General features: G+C 40.8%; 2 long non-coding RNA genes across 2 annotated transcripts in view; both read left to right on the top strand.

Moving 5' to 3' along the window:
• The window catches only part of LOC116669868 (uncharacterized), an 827,043-nt gene that overhangs the window by 238,949 nt on the left and 565,641 nt on the right, over nucleotides 1-22,453 (top strand). The gene's annotated exons all lie outside the window — the stretch shown is intronic.
• LOC116669855 (uncharacterized) lies at nucleotides 1,681-9,220 on the top strand. Its single transcript, XR_004326880.1, has 3 exons — nucleotides 1,681-1,690; nucleotides 5,754-5,758; nucleotides 9,131-9,220. It is a non-coding gene; the product is annotated as an uncharacterized LOC116669855 (long non-coding RNA).

The raw sequence follows: 22,453 nt of genomic DNA, 5'->3' as shown, positions 1-22,453 counted from the left end.
AGAAAAAAGAAGAAAACACAACCTGCCGTCCCAGCGATCATTATGGGAATGTACGGTCTCTGGGGAATAAGACGGACGAACTAGCAGCGCTCATCAGAAACCCAGAGGGAGTTCCGCAGTGCAGCATACTGTGTTTTGCCAAACATGGCTGCACTCGCAAATCCCGACTATGGGTGGCGGTACCCGGCTTTTTTGACCGTTCGGGGGACAGGAACGTTACAAAGCGGTAAGAAGAATGGAGGGGGGTTGCACTGTATGTGAATGAAAGGTGCAACCGGACTGTGAATGTAAGGAACGTTTCTGTAGCCCGACATTGAACTGCTGGCTGTGGGTTCCGTCCGTACTATCTCCCGATTGGGTTTACGTCCGCCATAATGAACGCTGTCTACATTCCAACGTCTGCTGCTGCGCGGCAGCTGCTGACGTCATTCAACACCACGGTCTCACGACTCCAGCCGTAGCCCACGCCTTCATTCCTATCTCTGGGATTTTCATCAGCTTTCGCTGGATAAATCCATCCCGACTTTAACACAATATTAACTGCCCCACAATAGACAATAAACCTTTGGCACCCCTGTGCAAATTTTAAGGATGCATACTGTCCGCGGCCCTTCCCACTCTTGGCAAATCAGATCACATCTTGTCTTGCTGTCTCCCTTGTATTTTCCTGTTCCTGCGGGCAGCCTGTCCAAAAAGGACAGTGAGGAGGTGGACGGCAGTGAGCCTGAGGAGTACTGCAGGACGCGCTTGGAGTGTACAGACTGAAGCGTGCTCTGAAGCCACCGGGAGGACATCAACAAACTGGTTGCCTGATCACAGAATACATTAAGTTCTGTGAGAACACCACCATGCCCTCCCGGACTATACGCTCTTTCCCAACTACAAGCTGTGGATCACCAGTGACGCTGAAGTCTCCTTCTGAAGGAGAAGAAGACAGCTTTCAGTCATGGGACAGACAGGAGCTTAGGGAAGTACAGCACCGACTGCGGGATAAACTGAGGGAGTGTAAAAATACCCTACAGGAGGAGCTGAGGCCTCCGTTTTATTCCTCCTCTACAACCCCGGCGTCTCTTTCGTAGCTCTGTCAGGATTTCATGTTTTGCCCCCGGCAGCAGCACAGGTCCACACAGCGCAATCAGCTGATCACGTGTGTAAACAATAGTCCCGCTGCCTTGAGCGTAACATGAAGTTACAAAACACGACCAGAGTAAGGATAAAACTAAAAGAAAAGTTCCAAAATGTACAGGCCCCATCGTTAACACAGATTTACAACACTTAAAAGAATAAAAATAAATAAAAATAAAGTGACTAAAAACACACAAAGCACGCATACAATCAGGAGCTGCTGCAACAGGCAGCCGCACGACACAGCGCCATCTTGCATCTGTTGACATGCGAGATCAGTAGCTTTAAAATACATTACTAATAGGGGTGTGAGCGGACACTCAGATCACGAGACGAGACAATACACAAGATTAGGTTCACAAGACGAGATTTTGAAACTATTTCAAAGAAAACTTTAATTAAGAAATTATGAACAAAAAAAAGGTCTTTTATTCAATCTAAAGTCCCAAAATGAAAAACGAGCACTGTGAAAGGTTTTGCCACAAACTGAAATGACTGGCTTCTCTCCTGTACCAATTCCTTTAAGTGCAAACCATAATAAAAAGTAGTACTCTCAATAATCAAAGTGCAAACAGAGACTGACCCAGTCACGTTCTTCAGGAATATGAGCATGTCCGTGCCTTCTGCCAGTAGTTGAGACCTTTGGGCCCTTTTAAATAACCATCAAACACTCCTTATGGAAACTTCTTCTTTTCTCTTCTACATGTCATTCATTGCAGCAGTAAACAAAGAAGTAGCAACTCTAATATCAATGTATGACCATTTTAAGAAGAGGGGACAACATTACTCTATATGTATATTATCATTAAAAAAGTAAAGTTAGTCTTTGTTGTTTGCTTCCCGACTCATTTTTAAAGAAGAGAGAAAGAAAAGAGAGAGAACGCTTCACAGCATCCACACTGAAGTGCTGGCTGGGAGGGGTGGGATTCACCAGAGGCCTGACGATACGATAACACCACGATACTCATGTCACGAATTATTGAGATTTTAAACATATTGCAATATTCTGCGATATGTTGCAATTTATTACTCTTTTTCTAACTTCTAATTTTTCCCCAATTTCAAATAATGTCCCCAAAAAGAAACTTTATTAACATCTGTTTTATCTATAAAGATACATTTCTCTGTTTGTGTACTGCAAAATGTCAAACTGACCAACACATGTATAGTAATAGATGGATACTTGGAGAGAAAGAGAAGATACGAGCGAGACATAGTAAGTAGGGATGACCAACTACAGCATGATCTGTATCTGTATCTGTTTACCACATGAATTATCTGTATCCGGATCCGTACTCAGACTGGGCGGGGCCTACACCGGAAGTGGTCAGATTTAACCAGGAAGTGGGTCGGGTTCTCTTGAAATGTGCGGGCCTTTAACCGGTATGTTATTTAAGCATGCAATTGATATGATTTGATCAAAAATTTTATTTTATTGCTGATTAGAAACTATTTACATGACAGCATTGAGCTTCAGATCAATGTGTTGTCATGGTAACAACAAACTATATACAGAACGTTTTTGCAACAATGATACAAACATGAGGTTGCAATTATGAAGTAAATGTAATGAACAAGTTTTCATACTCAGTATAACTTTCTTTTTTTAACTTTTATTTTTTTTATGACATGGATTTTTTTTTTTTTTTTTTTATTTCCACACCAGGTATATGTGTGTTGTGTGTGTGTGTGTGTGTGTGGTGTGTGAGTAGAGAGAGACACGAGAGAGAGGGGCGGGGGGCAGCTGACAGTAAAAAAAAAAAATCTCCGATGGCAGAGACGCCACGGGAGTCACATTTAAACCAAGCAGCATTCTGAAACCACGTTCACACAAATCTACTGGTTACTATGTAAGGACTACAACCCCCCGTTCACCAGAAATCTACTGGTTAGCGAGAGGAAAGAGAGAGAGAGAGAGAGAGAGAGAGAGGGAGCGCATTTCTCCATGTTCTGTGTGTGTGTGTGTGATTGATCCGAGCGGGTTTGTAGGCGGAGGGGGGGGGCGCTGTGATTATCACAGAACACTGCGCGGCCAGTTGAGGAGTTGTATTCAATCCGAGCACGGATATTGACTCATATTACTCGTATAATACTTGTACTCGGCTAAAGTGCTTTATCCGTACCGGATACTCGTTTCAGCCGGATACTCGGATCACCCCTTATAGTAAACTAAGCTCTCTGTTGTTGTCGTTAACACTCATCTGGTCCGCAAACTCAGTGCTTGTTTGTTGTTTAAACCCTTGTATGGTAGTCGGGTCAAATTGACCCATTTCAAATTTTTACAAGAAGAAAAATGGTACATGTTACATTTTTTTCTACCTGAAAATCAATGGCTTTGCCTTATTTTCTGTGATAAATACGTATTTTTGACTCAATTCAGAAAATTATTCTGGATATGACCACTTATGATTTTTTTTCCATAGTGGATTTTTAACATGAATTATAACCTTATAACAAAAAAACAATCACACTTCCATTTTTAATTGGGCTCTAGTAGAGACTCATTGCATTCCCTAAACATATATGTTATCTCAATTGTTTGAAATTGAGATAAAGACAATATTTGTTAATAGATTATGAAATAAAATTTATTTTCAGAATTGTTTTTAAAACCCCAAATAAGAGGGTCCCAAAAGTGAAGACAATACAAGGGTTAAATCTTTCTTGTGGCTCCAATAGGGGCAGTGGTGTAAAAAACTTTGATCTCCGGTTACGTAATTGGCCTCTGCAGCGTGCCGTGGGGTTGCGTTTTTCCAAAAGTTGAGTCAGTTTCAACTTTTCGCTGCAGGCCCGCTGTGTTTTTTTTTTTTTTTTTTTTTTTTTCCCCTCTGCGGCAACCCGTGCCATAGCCTAAATGCACTAGCTCATTCAAAATGAACGAAGATACTGTAACTGAGTTTCTGCCAGATTGTCAGACTGATGGCGCGGGCTGTGTGAACGCAGCCTAACTCCGGGTTTTACAGGCAGATTTTTTTCCAACTGCACCACTGCTGTAACTCTGCTAAAGTGAACTCTAAGTTAATATCTGAGAACCAGCGGGGGATCTTCAATGCGACTTTTGAGGTCAAAGCTGAATTCTGACATGCTGTCTGCTGCTCTGCACTTGTTTTTTTTGTTTTTTCTAAGATTATTTTTTGGGCATTTTTCTGCTTTTTATTTTTGACAGGACAGATGCAAGGGGAGAGAGGGGGGGAATGACATGCACCAAAGGGCCGCAGATCAGAGTTGAAGCCGGGCCCGCTGCGTCGAGGAGCAAACATTTATAAATGGGCGACCGCTCTACCAACTGAGCTCACTGGGCGCCCGCTCTGCACTTGTATACTGATATTGTCAGCCAATGTCTCCTCACGTTTTAATATCGCAAGATTTCGTCACATCTCTAATTATTATACAATTGTTGAGTGTCTTTCTTTCATCAACATTGTGTCCAAATCTCTGTTTACAACATTGCTGCAAATTGTGGTTTAAATAATAAATATAATAAATAATAAATAATTTTATTTATTGTTTAAATAGTAGACATAATTGAACCTGCTGAACATATTTTTGTGTAGTGTTCTTGATCAGGGGTTTTAGATAATTCTCATGTCTAATATAAGATTGTGTAACCATAAAAACATGAAGGCTTTTTTTTTTTTTTTTTTTTTTTTTACAAAAATGCATCAAAGTACCTGCATCCAATGCAGTTTATTCCTTTAACTTAAAATCATACTTATAGTATGAATCTTGAGGGACAAAAGTAACCACAGCTGACGAACAGGAAGGAGTTCACATAAGGTGCAACCCTGAGCAGCACCCAGCTCCCAGACATCAAGGTGGCCTACCCATCCTTACTATTAATTCTATTCATTGGTTGAGTGGTAGAAATCCTCTCCAAGTATTTAATTTATCAAGAGCCAATACGAGGTTGTTGAAGGATTAAATTGAATTGATTTCCAGCACTTAAATAATACAAAAGCAACCAGAGGATGACATCAGCATGCATATTCATTCAGATGTCTAAATTCATCATGTGAAAGCGAGAGGATGAGAGCTTGACAAATGTACTTTAGTGTTTGTTAATGGCTTGTTTGCAGAGAAGAGACTGATCCTCAATGATAGTTCATTAGGGGAAAAAAGCGTTAATGAATAGACACAGCGCCATAATGCGAATGGCTATGATTGCCTTCACCAGCGAGAGCATGCCGGCCTGCTGCCTCCACCACTGTAGGTGGAGCGTCTGGAGAACGGGTTCAGCGAGGGCCATGGGTTTCTGTGACACTGCCGATCCCTTCTTGGGGGGATGAACAAGTGGCATTGGAGCTATGATTTCTTCTCCTCAAGTCCTATGGTGATGGAGGCTTCCAGTAGATGGTGAGTCCCAGCAACACATGACAGGAACCAGGGTTTTACTTTTGCACCGATGCGGATTGAGCCACCAACCTTAATTTTGGAGGGAGAGGATCAGGAGTTGTTTGACTTAATGCTCTGAAGAGGGTCCTCCAGACAGAGTCCTGTCACTCTTGATGTCTTGTTTCTCTGAGGAGAGTCAATAGAGCTGCTTTTGTCAGTCCTAGTCTAACGCAAAGACTGATCCTTTACCTTACTTGGTTTCAATGTTGGTCTCAGCAGAAGCTGGAATTTACCAGAGTTAGTCCCATAGTTTGTATCACTTGACACACGTGGGGCCCTAATTTAACGATCTAAGTGCACGGCATGAAGCGCATGGCAGACAAAAAGGGTCCGTGCGCTGGGAGCATGGTTCAAAAGCATTGTACTTAGTGTCTTAATTAAATCATGGGTGTGTTTTGGGCGTGACATGCAATAAACCAATCAGAGGTCATCTCCCATTCCCTTTAAAAGCCAGGCATGTTTGTACCTTGGCGCATTGTTATTATGATGGGGGATTTGCACCGTAATCTTTTACATTTGTGTGTCCTTCTACTCTATTTATAATATTTCTGCAACTACAACACAGAGTTTCCCTTCGGGGATCAATAAAGTATTTCTGATTCTGATTCTGATTCTGTCCTGCTGCGCGTCCCTGTGTGTGTGAGTGAAAAGCATAGTGTGCGTGCCCTGTGCACGAGGCTACGCACATTTTACAAATGCACTGTTGAAATAACAATGAATGGACTTTAGACCAGTTTTTTGTTGGTCAATGGAGCGATCACTTCCCGCTGCCTCAAGATAGTAATACGCCAAGAATGCAGAAGTCCAGCACGCCCACGGGCGCAAAGATGGACGCAGGTGCATTTGCTATTTAAACGACATGAACGCTGGATGGGAACTTAACAACTGCGTCGGTCTTAAACTAGCAAATACTCTTGCGTTGGGCACTGCACTTCGCCGGCTGCTAGATAGGGCCCGAGGAGTCCTCAGTCCAGAGGCTGGACACATAAAAAAGGACAGCTAAGACTTTGAAGACTGCTTTGTCACACTGGACTCATCCTGCAAACTTTTCATCCTGAGACAGTGGAACCTCAACACCTTCATGTAGATGAAACTGCATTCTCACTCGCATTGCCTCAAAAAAGGTAATTGATGCAAAAAGTCTCCTTAGGTGGCATATTTAGAGGATCCTGAGTCAGGGCATCACTTCTTTAACTGACATGTGGCACAAGAACGGGACAGTTAAGTTTAGGAAAGGTTGAGGGTGGGGTTACAAAATTTAAGTTTCAGTGACACGCAGGACAAGAACGGGACATGAACCCCGGTCTCCTGGATGAAAGTCCTGTGTTGTTTGGCCCAACCGACCTCTTTAGGCGTACTACTTTGGCAATACTTGCTACCTTTGTCACTCGTCACCTTACAGCGCCACAATGTGTTCCATGGAGATGCTAAAGGGGGATTTTTGCACCGGTCTCCAACTCTGAGAGACGCTGACAAAGCATCCGTTTTTTACAGGTCGGCCTGAGACTCTGAGGTCAGTTAATGTCGCACAGAAGCTAGAAAAGGAGTTGAGGGAAACTGTCAGTGTTGGTTGTGAACATCACACTGGTTCTCCTTTACCTGACAGGAGGCCTGTCTCTCATTCATTACCAAGTTTCCACAGACACATAATGTTAGGTGGATGAGCACAAGGGTGCTGCAGATCATCTTCTCCGAGTTTGTATGTGAGCCTGTGGTGGCTACAGGAAGTTGGCAAACACAAGTCCACTGGAGGCTCCAGCTGCCTCGACCGTTCAAAGCAGGAGGCTTTTTTGCATGTTGATGTTGTTCTCGCCCAGGTCCATGCTCTGCCTGACCTAGGAGTCGGCCCTCTGACCTGGTTACACAGGGCGACAGAGGCCACTGGAGGGAGGCCACTGCTGGTGGTTATGCACTGCTGCAAGATGTGGCTCGAGAGCAGAGATCAATCCGGTGGCTTAAGGAGAACCTGGATGGAGTGAGAGTGTCTAGAAATGAGACTAGAGGCTTGCGGATGAGCAAGGGGAGGATCAGGAAGAGCAGGAGGCAAAGAAAATGAAGGCTTTAGACACATAGACCTTAGACATGAGCTGTGAAAGGACTTTGATCAGTGGGCTGCTTGTGTCCATGCAGCCAGGCAGCAATTCTGGGGTAATGGGGCAGGAAGTGCTGGAAGCTGGATGCCTGAAACACTCAAATCTGTGACAGAGACGGAGTAGAAGAAGCAAGGGGAGCGTTGTGTGGCTGTATTTTCTGGATAAAAATAAAAAAAGGCCAAGCTGTATAAGTTGTAAAACGGCTGTGAGATACAGTGGTAACCAGTGTTGGGGAAGATACTTTTAAAAAGTAGTGTTTGCTCCTTACTTCTTAAAAAAAGTAATCTGTTACTTTACTTAGTTAACCCTATGGACCCCCTTAATACATCATAGATTATTCATAAAATTTAGTAAAATGTAAATGACTGTACAAAGTAAAGCTATAAAAATAGATAAGTAAAACATACAGTAGGCAAGTAGGAGAAAATGAAAATACTTAATTAAAAGTACCTTACAGTTATATTGAAGTACGACATTGTTGTATCATGTGTGTTTAAAGCACTTGAATAAGAAATTCATGTTGTTTAGTTTAAGACGGTCTGAAGGAAATGGTCAATTATAATGGGATTAAAACTTACTCTTTACATTATTTACAGTTCTTTAGTTCAGATTTACAGCTGATATGTGAAAAGGTACACAACTTTATTTGTTTAACAGAAATTTAGTTTTACTGCGGACCATCACAGGAAGTGCTTTTATTTTGAAGTAGCCTAAACAAAAGTTGTCTGTTTTGTACTCTTGCTATGTACCGTCACCTGTTGGGACACAGATGTCATCCGTACCTGTCTGGTTCTGGCTCTGTTATGCAGCGTTATAAGAAAATAATATCCATCTCGCAAATGTATCTGTCCCTGAAGGCACCTCAACCATCGAATACAGCAACAGGAAAAAACACTCAGTTTTTTTTTCTGAAGAAAGGTTTTGAGGGGTTGGTGAATTCTTAAATAAAAACACCACTAAATGTTGCGTTAAAATGCGTTGTAACTCACGTTGCTGGGATGGTAACAAGTAAAATATTACTGAAATTTAATTAATAATGCGTTATATTACTGCGTTACAGCAAAAGGAATACATTACTGTGATTGCGTAACGCATTACTCCGCACACTGTCCATCTGTGAGGTGGTCAGCTTTGTGTCTGCATAACATGCTCTGTGTGTGTCACGTAGCTCTCCACTCAGAGCGTTCGTCCAGCAAAAACGCCACAAAGTTTTCAAAAGTCAGCGTTGGCCGCCTCTTGATGATTGCTCTGCTAGCAGCCTCTGTCCCTTACCGTGTGGAGCCTGTGAGCGCACAGCGGAGTAGGCTGTGTCGCAGATCTGTCAAATCTGTCCCTGGGAAGAGTAATGTTGCACATAATTGAAAAAGCAGCTACGTTTCATTACCAAATTTTCAGTAGTGGCGCTTTACACTACTTTTTACCTGAAAAAGTAGTTACAGTAACGTAACTTACTAAAGTAACGTAACACAACAGATTTATATGGGTTTTAACTTATTAATACTCCAAAGGTCAAATCACAGAAAAACACTAAAGGTCATAAAAATTCATTCAGATTTAGCAATTGGATGATGCATCCACCTGAATTATTAAAAAGTGTCTGTATCAGCGATACTGGCTCTGTGTTTACTTTGGATTGGATTAATATCAAATATTGCATTATCACTTCTTCTGGTCAAAAAACTATCATGTTGCGAGAAGCTTCATTTATTCCAAAATGTTCCTCTGAAGTGAGCTTTTACATGTCTTCTAATCATATATCTGATGTTTTATTTCTTTACTCTGTTATAATGAGTAAACAAAGATGGATATTGCCTTTAATGGATATCTGTCCTGTGACCTTCCAAGCACAGGATGGTTCCCCCCCCCATCCTCTAATGATTGCAGGCTCATAATGACTGTGGTTTCCCAGCTGCATGGCTATTATATTTCATAGAAACTGATGTCCTTTCAAATGACATCCAACAGCACATGCATGCCTGTGTGTGTGTGTGTGTGTGTGTGTGTGTGTGTGTGTGTGTGTGTGTGTGTGTGTGTGTGAGAGAGTGAGTTGGGGTAAATAACAGTATGTGTAAGGGAGGACAGAATCACGTTACCACCCTGCTATCGACCGCCACAGGGCTTGTCTTCCTGCAGTCGACGCAACATTAATAAAGATTTCGCACATCTTCTCTGAGATTGGTATCTCGGAAGGAAACCGCAAAAGAGAGAGACAGAGCGGAGGAAAGCTTTCCTGGATATATATATATATATATATATATATAACAAAAAGCAATTTTTTTAATAAACAGATGCATTCCAGAAGCATCCACGATGTCTTCTTTGACCATATTCAACTGATATATCAGTGTGGTGTCATCCACTACTGATATATTGAGCGTTGCATTTGAATGGGAGACCGTTATTTGAGATAATAATTAATGCGAAGAAATGGGAAAGTGAGAATATGGAAATGAGCCTAAAAATATAAAAATTAACCTCAGAGAATATGAAAGTGTAAAATGAAAGTCTGAGGCGCCATTTACACCTGGCATTGTAATGTGGTTTATCTGGATACATTCTTGGGATAATGACATCTGATCAGCCAAGGCTGCCTCAATGCACGCGCTTACCGGGGCTTAGGCCCAGGGGCCTATGAATACGAGGGGCCTATCATGTCCAAATACAAATAACATTGTTTTGTAATTTGTTGAATTTTCTCCCCGTCACTTAGTCATGATTTTGGCTGTTGATTGATCAAATTTTCACATGACGCTACTTCACCATACAAAAGCATCATTAAACAAAAAATGAAAGAAAAGTTTTAATGTTAAAGCACATTTCAATGCCAACAGGATTTTTCAAACTTGCCAGCGCAAAGAGGACTGAAGAGGGCGAGGACTGGCAGAGCAGAGAGCCAACCAGAGATGGCCTTTTATCAGCAGGTCTAACATTCACACCTGGATGGGTGTTTTTGCCAACGGCTGCTAACTCTACTCATAGCCTTTGCTACAGTTGCTGAAAGTGCCCATATTATGAAAAAAAAGACCTTTTTCTGGGATTTGAGTTGTTGTTACGTGTTTCTGGTGCTTCCACATGCATACAAACTTGGGAAAAAAACATCCATGGTATTTTAAGTGAGATACATGTTTCTGAATGTCCTCTGCCTTCAGTCTCCGGGGGAGCTGTTCCAAATCTGCATGGCTTTCTACGTCACAAGCCGAGACAAGGAGGTTAACTGTAGCATGCTAGCGCTAGCATCCTAGCTCGTTCTCAATGGCAAAACACTGCTACAACACACACTAGTTGACCATAATCTCCAAAAGAACTACTTCCTGTCCCTGTTCTGCAGGTATTCCACAAGTGCCCCTCGTTTAGAAGAAGTCTCCCAGCTAATTCTGCCTTGGACTGACTAAAGCTGTAGAAAGAGTTATCTAGCTGATGGGATCTTACCTAGCTACTGTTCATGTGCGACTCCCAGCTAAGATAGTTTAGAAGTGAGACGTCTCACTCTGTAGCTAAAACAGAGACCCAAACACACAGGGTGAAAACAGGATCTGCAGCAATGTGCAGTACAAAAAAAAAAGGTTTTTGGAAAATTATACCATGTAAACCTCTTCTGGTAAAACCTCAAAATACAATTATGAACCTGAAAATGAGTATAATATGGGCACTTTAAGATAGCAGTGAGATGTGGAGTTTGGTGACCTTTAAACTTGCTGGGTGTACGGATTGTATTTACATCTGGTGAGATCTGATCACAATGCGAGCCTGACCACCTATAAACGTGGTCTGGCTGAAACAATCACATTTCAATATCAGTGAGTTCTGTGTGCATTTTTACCTGGGTCTGAAAGTGTGAGAATATGATAAATCTGAAAGAAATATGAAGACAGAGAAAACAGAATGAAAGACTGAGACTGTGTCCGAAACCACTCCCTCTTTACTATATAGCAAATCACATTAACTGTCTGCCATTTCATTTGAGTGGCCGCATTCTGAGTGTGTAAATGCTTTCTGAAAACAATCCCAAAAAAGCATTTCATTGACTCATAAAATGCTATTGTGCAACATGGCACCCTGTGACGGAAAATTATAATGTTTAGTAAGTGCCCACAATTGAGTGCTATTGAGTGAACTATTGAATGGCAACTGTACGGGAAGGAATATGAAAAAACAACATGGAATTAAAAGTTTTAGAACATGAAATGAAATGTACGTGTATGAAATAAAATTTACACTGAGAAATAACCAAAATACAAGGGACTAACACTTGGATTATTTTGACAGATATGGAAAAAAAATGATTGGTCAATGACAAAGGAGATCTATCAGTGCCTACTTTCAATGAATAAAAAGGAAATTAAAACTATTTTACTAAACTGGGCAGGATTCCGTTCTGCTTGAGTGTAAGACATCAAATGATGTAGGAATGTAAAATGATATTTAACTCAAGCTGTTGTATGACCAGTTATATAATCAAAGAAATACCACCATCTGCTTTCCATAACCTCTATCAATCCAAGCCGGTGCTTCGCTCCAGTTTCCCAGAGTAAACAGCCTTGTTCCCTCCCTAAACATTTATTACACGCTGTCTGCTTGTGACAAACCTCAACATGCAAGGCTGCAGAGGCTAATGGGATTGCACCATATGGGCCTACATATTGCACGCATTCATCTTGTGTGGAGGTGTATTTCTTTCTTTTTTTTTGTTTTTGTTTTTTGATGAAATGCATTGACGTTTCCACTGGGCCAACATCTCCCCTAAGCTCCCTAACCCTTCCTATCCACCAGACAAACGAATGAAATAGATTTTTGTTTGTTTGTGGTCTATTTCCAACCCCAGAGGAAGGCCTGGGTTTGAAGGTAGGCTGTCTCAGACCTTTCCGGAGAAAAGTCCCCCCAAGGGCTACAGACCGACAACTGACAACTGCATCCAAGGCTTAAGTAAAAACACTGAGGTCTAATAGTAGCTGTTTTACTGGCTGTAAACATCGATCATCCCACTTGTCCGACACTTTCAGCGCTGGAAGACTGCCATGCTACAGGCTGTAGTGGTTTGATGTGAGAAAAATAGCAGTTCATAGGTAAGAAGATTGCATTGATTTCCCTCAGAGGCCAGAGGGAGGAAGAGATATAGATAGAGACAGGCAGAGAGAGACAGATAGGCAGCCCTGTTCTTTGTACATCATTTTTCACCTCTCAACATGAAGTGGGAGTTTGGGTGGCAATGGAGAAAAGAGGAGTAAAGACCCTCCTGATTTCTCTCATTCTCCCTTGTTCCTTCTAGTGGAACACATGTGGTAGTCTTATGGGTCCAAAAATCTGGCCATGATCCTAAAAAGATAAATAAACACAAAAGAGAAAAATAGACCCAATCTGAAAGGGAGCCAAGAAAACTCCAAACCACAACCTTGGATAATTAGACCACAGGCTGCATCGCTTTATGCACGGTTGAACAATTTGGTTTAAACAGACGTAATGATCCTCGCTTGTTGTCCTATCATAGAACACCGTCTATAACATTAAATTAGCAACAGCAAGTGCCAAGTCATTATAGATATGTGGGGTTGCCAGGTCAGACAGACACTTCAGCAAACAATTGCATGAGTTTTGGGGACCCCTCGTTGCTGCGGGGCCATGAGCGTCCGCTTAGTTGGCTTATAAGGAGGGCCGGCTCTGGCCCTGCATGATGTACAAGGAGGTGACATACCATAAATAGTACTGTGATCAGGAATGTGTTGCCAGATGTACTGAAATGATTGTATTTGTATGATAATTTAGCTCTTTGGAAAGAATCTTTGAACGTTTATTTGGTTTTCTTTGAATTAATTTTTTATTGCAAAAAGGTTAAGAATTACATACACAAACCTCAATCCTCATTTCAAATCCTTCACAAAAGGAAAAAAAAACAGACAAGACATGCAAAAAAATCAACAACCAACAAACAGATTAAACAACACAAATGCAATCAGATAGCACTGTAGTCATAGTCCCTCACACTGATTTAAATGTTTATTAAGTCATATTCTCTATTGAATTGACATATCCTCAAAAAGTTGACGGTTCTGTCTTTACTCTTATAATAAATGCTGTCCATGATAAAGTAGGTTCAGACTTTATTGCACCAGTGGACTATTGCTTGTCAGACATATTAATTCTCAAAAGACATGGAGTAAAAGGGGGAACAGATACAGATATCAGCTTGGTAACACATTTCCAGAATAACGGAAGTTGATCACATGAACATAACATATGATAAAAAATACCTTATTTGTATGTTTATTTGGCTTTCAGGACCTGGCAACTTGCTGGTCTTTTTGTTGGAGCCTTGAGAGTGGTCTACAGGAGATTAAAACGATGCCTGATGCTCATTTTTGCACCAGCGTCTGTTTATTCAGTTGATGGAAAAGTCTGATCAGAACATAAGAATGCTCTCTCCATCTCTGTCCCGCAGGTGGTTTTGGTCACATCACCAGGATTTAAGGCTCAGGGTTCTCTTTACCTTCGTCCAGGTCCATCCCTCAGGATTCTTTGCAACACAAAGTGGAAAGTGGGTCAGTGTCTTAATGTCCCTTGTTGTTGATGAGAGCGACAGGCTTGGCGTCTCTGCGTCCCTCCTCTAACGTCTGTGTGCTGTGGCAGGCTGGTAATGATGGTAATGGAGGTGGAGGTAATGAATGGGAGCCTTCTCCATCTGCAGCACCTGCCTCCCTCCTCACACAGAGATAATTCAGAGCAGGGAGGCTTCCATTGTTCACAAGCAACAATTGATGAGAGTGTCAGCCTGCCTTTCGAGACAATGGGAGGTAAATAAACATCCACACCTTTTATAAAAGTGCACGCACACACCATACCAAAATTTATTCCATGTCCCAATTTACAAATCACACCCACCCACCCATCATACACACAAAGGATAGGTTTTGTCTGCTGCGGGTCAGTAAAATTGAATAACTGAATTGGCATCATCATATATCAAAAACGTTATAGCCAGATACAATATAATCAACGTGGTGTATCATCTGCTATGAAAGGCCTACAGCCGCTAAGTAACACACAAATGAGGTACTTCACTTCACTTCACATTGTCTTTATGGTGCTCATGGAAACAGACATATTTTTATAATCAAACAATAAAATAATTAAGGTATCACATTACACATCCATGAGCCATGATGGCAAAGCACATTACTATCCCATTTCTCAAATAATATAACAAGCAGAAATAGACAGGCAGTCAGTTAAAAATTTATTTTACAGATAGAAAAGAGAGAAGAAGGAAAGTAAAAAGGAAAAAAAAATAGACACCACGCTTTAAGTTACAAAGACCCAACAATTCCTGTAATTGCCCCAAGAGCAAGCATTTAGTGGCAATTATATCCAAAATAAAGATAATGGAACTATAACTAGAATTAGTAGATGTAGTAGTTCATGGGGTAAAAGGTCACTGCAGGGTGTAGCAGGGCGCAGAGCAGGACCACGGCGACATCTGCAACCAGGATTTAGGTGCCACCCTAATCCAATGGAAACTGTGGGGCGGGAAAATATAAGGACTCAGGGGGATAAGCTCCCCAGAGATCAGTTAGTAACAAGCATTTCTTGGACATGAACGCACACAGATGGAAAGATAGAGGAGAGAGGAGCTCAGTGTGTCAACGGAAGGACGTCCCCCAGCAATCTAAAACTGCATAATTAAGAGGTGGGCCAAGGAAAACCTGAGCCAGTTCTATAAGGGTTGGTAGATGAATCTGACAACTATTCAAGGAGTTCCACCGTTTGACACCACATACTGAAATACACATTTGCTTTAAAGTTAAAAATGTTCTTCTTTCTGAACTAAAAGCATTGTTTGTATATTTTCTGGTAATTCTCTACTTTTTTTTCCTGAAATATCACCAACAGTCTTTAATTCTACAATGTCGCAATGTCTGGGTCTGAGTTTCGTTGATCCTGATTTATACAAGATCTATTTGTTTGTTCTCTGAAATCCTCTTTATACAGAACTCGTACTGCTCTTTTCTGTAAAACCAACAATGACTATGTTAGTTGCATATGTGTTCCCCACACCTCTACACAGTAACTAAAGTTGCCTTGTAATCTAACACATACTTTGCTTTATTTAGAACAGAAATATTCTTGGACACCTATGTTTTATGTTTTATTATGTCAATTTGTCATCCCTTATCACACCCCAAAATCTCAGAAAAAACACTCTTACACTTACTAGCTCTTAGGAGTAACATCAATCGATTATGAAACATTTCTATCTCACTTCTGATTATAAAAAAACACAAACTTTGTTTATTTTTTAAGTTTAATTATAACTCGTTTGCATCAAACCATTTTTTTCAGTTTAACCTTTACTTTTTTTAATATTTTTTGCTTAGGTTTTCAGATAATCTCCTGAACAAAAAACATTGTGTCATCTGCAAACAGCACAAATTGCAATAATTGTGACATCTCACAAATGTCATTAATGTACAAAATAAGTAATTTAGGCCCCAAAACTGAACCTTGGGGAACTCCACATTCAATCTCCCTGCATTCAGATCTATTATCAGCAAACTGTGCATAGGTGCTTAACCATTTTTAAACTACACCTCTTATCCCAATTGTTTACAATTTAGAAAATTAAACGTTGTGATCTGTAGTGTCAAATGCTTTTTTGAAATGAATATATATTATGTAATTCTCATATTCAACAATCCAAGCCCCAGTTTATCAAGGAGAAGAATAGGTGGTGCAACACTCATAGTAACATGTTCCATCTGACACAAAGGCCACAAGATTGCCGGGGCATGAAGAAACAAATACGTTAATAGTATAAATCTTTTCTTGAGAGACCGATAGGGAAGGATAGACAGCTAGGGAGAAACAGAAAGAGCATATTAGGTGAGTAAGTATTCTCAGATGAGGATATTGCAGACCGAGTCAAGATCGGTAACTCTTTCACCCCGAGGGAACACACACTAGAATATTTTGGATTGAGATTTTCCGCCTCACAGCCCAAGTGTGAGTGCAACATGCACAGTGAATGTCGGTCATCAATCAGGATGCTCAGATCTCTTGCAGCCTTTGTTGGAGAGAGTGAGGCAGAGCAGAGCTGGATACTAATGTGCTGAACAGAAGGACTGGCTGGGATAACCAAGACTCTATTCTCTAAAAGAGATTGAGTTGAAGGTGACATTCCATCTTCAGGTTTGAGAAGTCATCAAGGCAGGCTGAGATCCGTGCTGAGACAGTAGGGTTGTCTGAAGGGATGGAAATGACTGCGCTAGGTTTCACCATAGGAATGGTAAAAAAACTTCTAATTGGATATTTTGATCCAGCGTGGAGATTTAGATTAAGGAAAGAAGGGGACCAAACACTGAGTATGTTTCCATGTACACCAATATTCCACTATTATTTTGAATATGACAAAATTTAGGTCATGCAAACAGCATATTCCGTTTGGATATTCCGAATAAGACGTATGTTAGCCCGGTATTATTTAGGTTTGAAAGGCCTCATTTGGACATGTATACAGCACATTTAGAATCTGCATCTCAATCTGTGTTTTTAACACAGTATATGACAAGCTAACAGCCTCTTGCCTGTTTACATCTTACGGTCATCTCTGTGCGTTGCTATGGTGGTTTTACACAAACCAACCAGTCAACAGTTTGTAAGTGAGGTTGCGGTAGAGACGCATGGCCAAAAGTAAAAAAGAAAAAACAGAGCTACTTTTAAACATCATGATATATTAATTTATCCTTTATTAGTCCCACAAGGGGAAATTACAGTTTACACTCTGTTATTACACACATTACACACATGCCTAAATAACACACACATGCTCAGGACCTATACATGCCCTAAATGGAGAGATGTCAGAGTGGGGTGGGGGGCTGCCCATGGAAAGGCGCCCTGAGCAGTTGGGGATTCGGTGCCTTGCTCAAGAGCACATTGGCAGTGCCCAGGAGGTGAACTGGCACCTCTCCAGCTACCAGTCCACCACCATACTTTGGTTTGTATGTGGACTTGAACCAGCAACCCTCCGGTACCCAACTCCCTGGGACTGAGCTACTGCCACTATATACACCACCAGTCAAATGTTTGGGGTCACTTACAAATTTCCATTCCACTCCATTATAGACAGAATACCGGCTGATCTGCATGGGTGGCTGATCTTTAATGCAATATCTACATTGCCTATTATCAGCAACCATTCATCCAATGTTCCAGAGTCACATTCAATTCAACTCAATTGTATTTATAGTATGCATTCATAACATTAGTTATTACCATGCACAGTGGTGAGCAAAAACTCCCCTCTTAGGAAGAAACCTCAGTCAGACCCAGGCTCTTGGCAGGTGGTGTCTGACGGTGCTGGTTTGCAATTATGTAATCACATAATGTAATGTTAAACTGCTGCCCTGGTTAAAAAAAAATGCAACGGATCTCAGCTGGTATTCTGTCTATAATGCAGTGCAATAGAAATTTCTAAGTGACCCCAAACTTTTGACCGGTAGTGTACTTCTATCAACAGGTTTTTGGATATGAGCAAACAAGAGCAGTCGTCTACCAATCCGAAGTTCTGTGGTTCAATCCCTGGCCCCTGCTCAACATGACAATGTTTCTGCACCATTGGTGTGTGAATGCGTTTCCATGTTTCTCTGATAAGCAGGCCTGATGAATGTGTGTGAATGGTACCTGTTCTGTGTAAAGCGCTGTGGTTCAACTGTCAAACACACTTCTGTGTTATCTCTGACTTAAACAGGATAACAGACTGGTCCTATTCATTTCAATTAATAATTTACGCAAATTCTAAAATCAAGGAAGAAATTGAGCATTTTGAAAGTACAAATGATAAACCTGGGGGTATGAATTGCTAATTTGTATTTTAAAATTATAAACACTTCCCCCTCACGATACCATTCTCTGTAGGAATGCTGTTTCTTGTTTAAGTTCCTATTTTAATAAGACATTTGGATTCATGCTTTTGTGTATGTGGTATTTCACTTGCGTGGTGATATAACATAATTTATGGATAGATTTTTTTAAGAAACGGATAGATGGATGGGCAAAGGAAGAGGTAGATGTTGGATACAACAGTGGAGGGATGACTTTGTCAGTCTCGGTCAGTCTAACAAGAACAGACAGACACAAACAACATTTTGCAGCCTGTTTTTTTATCTGTGTGGCCCCATTTCTTGGTAAATGTCAGCGACTGAGAGTTCCCGATTGGGATGAGCTGCCCACGCTGCTCATTCTGCAATTGGAGAAGAACAGGATGAGCATGTGGAGGAGAGAAGAAACAAATCAGTGCTGCATTTAACAGCTGTGCTGTGTTTTTGCGTTTATGAAAGTGTATCCAAACCTGTGTATGGACATTTGCATCTGTATGTGTATTGCTCCAATTAAACGGAGCCAGCAAAACAACCCTCTTTAAAACACACACACACACACACACACACACACACACACACACACACACACATCTCTCATTACCAGTATATACCTCTTCAGTAGGCACTCAAACTCCCACACTTTACAGCAGCTAAATTTATGCACACACCTGTATAAAGACAGAAACACACCACATTGGTTTTCTGGGCTTTGCTGTCTCTTTTGGAACCTGTTTTTGACACTGTTTAGTAACAAAGCACAGAATAATACTAACCACTGACGAGATCATATCAAGTACACAGGTCAAGAGTAAGTAGACACCAAAAACTTTCTTTTGTTTTGGTTCATTATTAATGGAAACCTGCTGGTAGCGCTACAGTGTCAAAATGTCAGGGGACCACCACAGACTGTACAATTTATATACAGGCAACATTAATGTCCAAATATATCCAACAGTTGAAATATTGCTTAAAAAAAAAAGAGTTATGTGCTCAGTATAAAAGGTTGATGAAGGCTTCGCAAGAAATGATCCACGCTCACGTTGGGATTTGACATTGAACAAGATCAGATTTTGAAGGAAAGAGTAGAAAAGAGCTCTGGTCGTGGTTTGGAGACCTTTGGTTTTAAGCTCTAAAAATTCTTAGCCTGTAGCTGGTAACATTAGTGAGTCTTGGCAGAGAGAGAAGCTGTTATGCAAGAGATTTGTTTCTCTTCTGTGGCAGTAAACTCAACACAGTGCCGGCCAATAACTGTGTTGCCTTCTTTTTGCGCTCCTCAAACATCAGTATCAACCTCACAAAACCAGTGTTAGCTGAGCTTTATTTTAAACAAATATCCAAGTTTTGTTCAAAATTATTTGGAAGACAAAACAAAGGCAAACAGTGAAATGATTACCCAAACTGTTCATCATCAACATCGATTGCAGTTTACAGGATTTAAGTTTCACGTTTCATCTGTTGTCATTCTGCAAAACAGGGTTGCACATGAAAATGCAAGTTGTAGTCCCTTTATGCCAAACACACAAAAAAAACTAAACAAAACTATTTTTATGGTGGAGTACAGAGGATGAGTTGAGGAGTCTTACAACCTGAGGGGAAAAAGCTGCTCTGTAGTGTGGTGGAACAGCAGTGGATACATTGGTATCACTTTCCAGCAGCAGGGTGGAGAGGCTGTGCCTGGGTGGGGGTTGTTGTCTTTTAGTAAGCCAGACCAGACAAACCAAACACTGGCTCTAGAGATCATCTAGACCCATTCATGTTTTTGCGACCGTAGTTCTCCTACACGCTTGGCACATGCGAGACGTTTCAGTTGGTGGCAATCTGCAACCTCACCAATAGATGCCACTAAATCCTACACACTATATTATATGCAGGGAGGCTCCAAAATCATGGTTGCAGCTGTCGCCGTGGTTCTGCTCCACGTCCTGCGATGCCACGTTACATCCTGCTACGCTCTGCTGTGCCCAGCTACATCCTGCTGTGCCTTGTAATGCCGCACAGTGCCCTGCTATGCCACCAACTACTACGAAGAACTGCTACAAACTACTATTTTTTGGGACTGTTATTGCCACTCTCCATTTTAACCCCAACCGGCCCGTCAGACACCGCCTACCAAGAGCCTGGGTCTGACCGAGGTTTCTGCCTAAAAGGAAGTTTTTCCTCACCACTGTCGCACTGTTGCTTGCTCTGGAGGAAACTACTAGAACTGTTTGGTCCTTGTAAATTCTGGAGTGTGGTCTAGACCTGCTCTATCTGTAAAGTGTCTTGAGATAACTCTTGTTATGAATTGATACTATAAATAAAATTGAATTGAATTGAATTGAATTGAATATACCAGGGGTCGTCAACGTTTTTTAAGCCAAGGACCCCATAACTGAAAGAGAGACGGCGGCATATTAAACTTGGCCCACACTAATGTGTGGCTGCCCTAACGCCTTTATACATACCTTTTAATGCATGAAATACTAAGCCATTTAAAAATTAATTGTTGGCATCGTTTTATGAATCATCTTTTATGTGGCTCAGTGAATGTTTAGGATGAACTGTGTATGTGGATGGCTACCTTTGTGACTACCTTACCTATGAGCCAGAAAGCCTATCATCAATGGGGATTTATATTTTCTAATAATATGTGAGAATTATGTTTAGACGTTTTAATTTTTGAAAAATAACTTTCAGAAATAGACAATAATTCGGAAGCCCCAATGCAGTAACTCTGAGGACCCCATAGGGAGGATCTCTGCTATATACTATTAAAGACACATTTAAGGTGGAGGTGCTTGTACTTTCCTTGAGTATTTCCACTTTTTTGCAACTTTATAATTCTACTCCACTAGAAGTTTGCATGTTCCCCTCATGTTTGTGTAGCACCTCTGGGTGCTCCGGTGTCCTCCGGGTGAAATATTTTATTAATTACTTATAATTTACTTAACAGGTTAAAATTTTTCACAGCCTTCCTGTCCAGTGAACACCATGAATCTCCAGATGTGTTGATTTTGAATGTTTGTGATAAAGGGAAAGGTTAAGTGTTCCTTTTGTGTTGAAAAAATGAATGTATAAATTATAGTCTATTTTTTTCTGACACCATGAAAAGTTTGATGAGTTTTTAGAGATACGTAGTTCTCACAGGACAACGACGCTACAAACATATGATGATGATCGGATGAAAAATCGGCACTGAAAAATGTTGAACTGAAATATAAAACATAAACATCAACAAGTTACAATCTCACAAAACTATTATATCATTTCAATTTGACAATTATTTTGCATTAGTTTAGGTTTTTCAATTTTAATCTACATTTTTTTCATACTTTTGACACTTTCCCAGACTTCTCTAAGAGCCTGTGCAGCTTAAAAATGTTCAATTAAACCTTTTTAAAATTTTGTGTATTTATTACGTAAATTAAATGCACACAAATACAAAAAAATAAAAACAAAAGTGTAATTGTTTTGTGAAGTATTCTAAAAGCAACTGCAGAGCCTTTCAACATTACTTGTCATTTACAGAATATACTTTTAAGACTTTTCTTGTAGTGGGACCTTGCCAGTCGGCCAGTAGAGTCATTCCACCAGCCATCCAATGGCCTCTGGTCCGCAGATTGTGGAACTGAGGGAAGCCATTAACCCTACGATTCCCTCTGAGGACAATGGCGGATACCTGTACAAGACTGCATCTGTGTGATTCTTCACACATAAACATGGCAGGACAACACAGGACAATCATTTTGATGTTATCTTAACATGACAAATACTTTACTTTATATGTAGTACTAATTTCAATCCTAAACCATTTTTGAAATGACATGCATTTACAGTACATGGACTCCAGCAATGAATAACAAGAAATCATTCCTTCCACTTCCACCAACTCTTTAACACGTCATCCCTGGGTAATAGATAAGACTCTGAGACACCACAATACTGCACTAAGTGCAACCACAATTGGTCTATTTACATTTTATCATACTATTTAAG

Source organism: Etheostoma spectabile, chromosome 20 (assembly GCF_008692095.1).
Source record: "Etheostoma spectabile isolate EspeVRDwgs_2016 chromosome 20, UIUC_Espe_1.0, whole genome shotgun sequence".
Lineage (NCBI taxonomy): Eukaryota > Metazoa > Chordata > Actinopteri > Perciformes > Percidae > Etheostoma > Etheostoma spectabile.
This window is presented reverse-complemented; position numbering and strand designations above follow the sequence as displayed.